A 6000-nucleotide genomic window follows, 5' to 3' on the forward strand; every position below is an offset into this window, starting at 1 on the left:
CCACTACGACAACAAAAAATACTTAAATACATATAATTTTGTCCTTAAAACATTTAATTGAAAAACTGTAGAATAACATTAATTCCTATGATTAAAGGAGTTTTAGTCACATGAACAGGGACGCAGATGTAGTTGAACGGTACAGTGAAATTCTTAAGYTCTGAGCTCCAACAGTGTAGGTCAAAAAGGGAAGTGAATGAAACAATAATACAAATAATAATAATATATACAACTGTAACAATTATAAATGTCAATTGGAGGGTGAGTGCAGGGTAAATGTCTGTTGAGGGAGCAGTGGACAAGCTGAATTTCTACAGCCTCCTGAGGTTGAAGAGGTGCTGTTCTGCCTTCTTCACCACAATGTCTGTGTGTTTTGACCATTTCAGCTTCTCTGAGATGTGTATGCCAAGGAACTTGATATTTTTGACCATCTCCACAGCGGTCCCGTTGACGAGGATGGGGCCCAGCCTGGTCCCCCCTGAAGTCCAAAATCAGCTCCTTTGTTTTGCTGACTTTGAGGTACAGGTTGTTTACCTGGCACCATGCCATCAGAGTGCCTACCTCCTCTCTGTAAGCCGTCTTGTAGGTAATCAGACCTACTATTGTCATGTCGTCAGCGAACTTGATAATGGAGTTGAAACTGTGTGAGGCCAGTCGTGGGTATACAGGGAGTACAGGAGGGGACTGAAAACGTACCCTTGTGGGGCCCCKTGTTGAGAATCAGTGTTGGGGAGGTAATGTTAACAACCTTCACCAACTGGGGATGGCCCGTCAGGAAGTCCAGGACCCAGTTGCATATGGAGGAGTTCAGTCCCAGGGCTGTGAGCTTCGTGGTGAGCTTAGAGGGCACTATGGTATCGAAGGCTAAGCTGTAGTCAATTAACAGTATCCTCACATATGCATTCCTTTTGTCCAGGTTGGTAAGGGGAATGTGCAGCGGAATTGCGTCGTCTGTGGATCTGTCGAGGGGTAGGCGAAATGGAGAGGGTTGAGTGTGTCGAGGAGGGAGGAGGTGATGTTACCGATCTTTGACTAGCCTCTTGAAGCACTTTATGATGAGTGCTAAGGGTCGGTAGTCATTCAGCTCAGTTACTTTCCCCTTCTTGGGCACGGGGATGATAGTGGACATCTTGAAGCAGATGGGGATAAATGGCCTGAGGTACAGAGAGATTGCACATTTCCGAAAACACTACAGATAGCTGGTTTGCACATGCTCTGAGGGCGTGGTTAGGGATGCTGTTGGGGCCGGCAGCCTTGCGAGAGTTAACATGCTTGCATGACTTGCACACATCCTCTCTGGAGAATGTTAGTCCTTAGCCCTCGTTGTCCTCAGGGGCTCTCCTCGTCAGAGTCATTATGCTCGAAGTGTGAGAAAAAGGTGTTTAGCTCGTCCGGTAGGGTGACGTTGGTGTCCGTGACATGACTGGCTTTCTTTTTTAAATCAGTGGTTGTTAGAAGCCCCTGCCACTTAAGCCTTGTGTCTGACCTGSTGAATTGCTCCTCCACTTTGTCCTGCCATCTTGATCGATCTTCGTAGGCCATATTTGTACTGTTTAACCAGGACTGCTCCTACTGGGGAGTGCCAATATGGCCGACCAGTGACTTCAAAGCCTCTCAATCACCAATACATAGCATCAGTCATCCAGGGTTTAAATACATCTTTGGTGGTATCATAGTCCTAAGGATGTAAAAGTTTGCTATATAAACTGCTTTTAAAGGCAATTATTAGGATGGAGTTTCACCAGGGAACTCTCCCATGAAATCTAAATGAGATATTTTCCATCAAGACCAAGGGCTGGTGGAAAAGGTGGGGGAGGCAGAAGAGTAATTTAGTCAGTCACACAAGCAGGCTTTTATTCACCTCTAGTGGCAGTGTACAGTTTAGGTAACAGTACAAATGGGCCTTAGTTTAAAAAGATACAAATGTGCATATTGATGAAAGCTAAAGCAAACAAATTATTAGAATACTTATTATCATATTGAATGAACACATGCCGATTTTTTTTAAACACATTTTTCTGCAGTTATGTATCACACATAAATAGCATAAAACTGCAGAGACAAGCTAGTAGGAGGTGCTACCAGACTAGGGTCACCCTACTGATAGGCTGACAACTTACTGATTTACTTGGGCATTCTTTGCAGAACCGCAAATCAACAGACTGCATCCAACCTGTTCTGTCCTGTGCCATTTGTTCAAGGTGTTGCCATGACAGTCATACTTCATTTCTTGCCTGGACAAGAATAACCTTTTTACCCGTTTCACTCTCCTGGCTTACTGTTTGGATTTAGAGTGCATTCTGATAAGAATCCCATCAGCCCCATATAATAGACTACATTATAAGTATATGAATGTTTCGGCCCCACGGTTTGACCACTGTAGGAATTGATTCTTATAAAATGTACAGTGCCTTCGGAAAGTATTCAGAACAGTTGACTTTCCCCACATTTTGTTACATTACAGCCTTATTCTAAAATGGATTAAATAAAACAAATTCCTCAGCAATCTACACACAATACCCGTAATGACAAAGCAAAAACAGGTTTARACATTTTTGCTAATTTATTACGAATTTAAAAACAGAAATACCTTATTTACATAACTATTCAGACCCAGTGCTAGGAGACTCAAATTTAGCTCAGGTGCATCCTGTTTCCATTGATCATCCTTGAGATGTTTCTACAACTTGATTGGAGCCACCTGTGGTAAATTCAATTGATTGGACATGATTTGGAAAGGCTACACCTGTCTATTGAAGGTCCCACAGTTGACAGTGCATATCAGAGCAAAAACCATGCCATGAGGGCGAAGGAATTTTCTGTAGAGCTCCGAGACAGGATTGTGTCGAGGCACAGATCTGGGACAGGGTACCAAAAAAWKTCGCAGCATTGAAGGTCCCCAAGAACACAATGGCTTCCATCATTCTTAAATGGAAGAAGTTTGGAACCACAAAGACTGGCCACCTGGCCAAACTGAGCAATCAGGGGAGAAGGGCSTTKGTCAGGGAGGTGACCAAGAACATGGTGGTCACTGACAGAGCTCTAGAGTTCCTCTGTGGAGATGGGAGAACCTTCCAGAAGGACAACCATCTCTGCAGCACTCCACCAATCAGGCCTTTATGGTAGAGTGGTCAGACGGAAGCCACTTCTCAGTAAAAGGCACATGACAGCACGCTTGGAGCTTGCCAAAAGGCACCAAAAGACTCTCAGACCATGATTAACAAGATTCTCTGGTCTGATGAAACCAAGTTTGAACTCTTTGRCCTGATTGCCAAGCGTCACATCTGGAGGAAGCCTGCCACCATCCCTACTGTGAAGCATGGTGGTGGCAGCATCATGCTGTGGGGAGGTTTTTCAGTGGCAGGGACGAGGAGACTAGTCAGGATCCAGGCAAAGATGAACGTAGCAAAGTACAGAGAGATCCTTGATGAAAACCTGCTCCAGAGCACTCAGGGCCTCAGACTGGGTTGAAGGTTCACCTTCCAAAAGGAAAACAACCCTAAGCACACAGCCAAGACAACGCAGGACTGGCTTCGGGACAAGTCTCTGAATGTCCTTGAGTGGCTCAGCCARAGCCCGGACATGAACCCGATCTAACATCTCTGGAGAGACCTGAAAATAGCTGTGCAGCAACGTTCCCCGTCCAATCTAACAGATCTTTAGAGGATCTGCAGAGAGGAATGGGAGAAACTTCCCAAATACAGGTGTGCCAAGCTTGTAGCATCATACTCAAGAAGACTCAAGGCTGTAATAGCTGCCAAAGTTGTTTCAACAAAGTACTGAGTAAAGGTCTGAATACTTATGTAAATGGGATGTTTTTATTTATTTATAAATTAGCAAAAATGTCCCCCAAAAAGTTTTTGCTTTGTCATTATGGGGTATTGTGTGTGGATTGATGAAGAAAAAAAACAATTCAATACATTTTAGAGTAAGGCTGTAACCTAACAAAATGTGTAAAAAGTCAAGGGGTCTGAATACTTTCCGAAGGAGTGGACTCAAAACACTGCATTAAAAGTCCCTTTTTTCTTCAAGTGGCAGGTGAGCMTGTGCTGTTCCATTATTGGGATGTTTTTCAGGTCATAATGGATAGTGGTCAACTCCTTTGATGAGCAGAAGCTAAAAGAAAAATGAAAAAAAGGGATTATACTTTGAGGATAATATTAATCTCTTTTGGAGTGGAGGTCATAATCACATGACAATGATAAGTACACATTTCTGTCTGCCTAAGTTACAATTTTTTGGGCCTGCTACTGTACTGTGCTTGGGTGTGCGTGACTCTTTTCTTTCCAAAATCACATGGCACATGACTTTACCGTTCATGACATAACCACTGACAACTATGACAACCATGGTACCATGGTACTAATACACTAATAAGTTAGTACCATGGTTCAATGTCGCATTCACAAGACAGCTGTTGAAGCACAATGTAAATGCACTCATCTATTTTATGACCTACCATCTGATAGGCTTGACTTGGCTGTTGCCAGGGAGTTTACAATCCCTGGTGTTTGAAGCATTAGACTCAGACTCGCAGAAAGAGGCTAATTATCCCAAAGATAATGTATGGCAGGACTTTGTTGTAAAGTTCAACGAGGGATAGGAGAAAGGGAAAAGGGAGAGAGAGGGAGAGTCATGGTATGGCCATGTAAAATACAGACTGGAGAACTGATGAGCAGGTAGATGAGCTATGTTCTCAATTTCAGGTGATAGCTAAGGTTAGGGTAAGGGCTAAAGTTAGGGTTTGTAGTTAAACATGTGGGGTTAGAAAGCAACATGCCCAGGAAGTGGGGACCATAAACCCAGTGGATGAGTCTGAACCCTTACCAGAGGATGAAGATGTCCAGGAAAGTGTACACTTGCTGCTACTCTTTACCACTACTCATTTGCTAAAATATGCAGAGGACACAGGATTAAACATTACTCTGAATATGTATACACTGCCTGTCTACAATACATCATAATAAATKGCAAAATCCATGTTGCTAAACAAAAACATAAAAGCAATATGTAAAGTGTTGGTCCCATGTTTCATGAGCTGAAATAAAAATCCCAGAAATGTTGTACACAATTATTATTATTATTTTTTTTTTTTTACATCCCTTTTAGTGAGAATTTCTCTTTTGTCAAGATAATCCATCTACCTGACAGGTGTGGCATATCAAGAAGCAGATTAAACAGCAAGGTCATTACACAGGTGCTGGGGACAATAAAAGGCCACTCTAAAATTTGCMCTTTTGTCAGAAAACATAATGCCACAGATGTCTCAAGTTTTGAGGGAGTGTGCAATTGGCATGCTGACTGCAGGAATGTCCTCCAGAGCTGTTGCCAGACAATGTAATGTTCATTTTTCCTTATATGAACTGTAACTCAGTAAAATCATTAATTGTTTCATGTTGCGTTTATATTTTTGTTCAGTGCATTCGGAAAGTATTCCGACCCCATGACTTTTGCCACATTTTGTTATGTTACAGTCTTATTCTAAAATTGATTACATTTTCCCCCTCATCAATCTACACACAATACCCCCACAATAATACAGCAAAAACKGTTTTTTTGTTTGGTTTTCTTTGCAAAAAAAGCCAACTAAAAAACTGAAATATCACATTAAAATAAGTATTCAAACCATTTAACTCAGTACTTTGTTGAAACAACTTTGGCAGTGATTACTGCCTCAAGTCTTCTTGGGTATGATGCTACAAGCTTGCCACACCTGTATTTGGGGAGTTTCTCCCATTCCCCTCTGCAGATCCTCTCAAGCTCTAACAAGTTGGATGGGGAGCGTTGCTGCTACAGCTATTTTCAGGTCTCTCCAGAGATCGGGTTCAAGTCCGGGCTCTGGCTGGGCCACTCAAGGACATTCAGAGACTCGTCCCAAAGCCACTCCTGCATTGTCTTGGCTGTGTGCTTAGGTTCGTTGTCCTGTTGGAAGGTGAACCTTCGCCCCAGTCTGAGGTCCTGAGTGCTCTGGAGCAGGTTTTCATCAAGGATCTCTCTGTA

This window comes from Salvelinus sp. IW2-2015, linkage group LG32 (assembly GCF_002910315.2).
Source record: "Salvelinus sp. IW2-2015 linkage group LG32, ASM291031v2, whole genome shotgun sequence".
Taxonomy (NCBI): Eukaryota; Metazoa; Chordata; class Actinopteri; order Salmoniformes; family Salmonidae; genus Salvelinus; species Salvelinus sp. IW2-2015.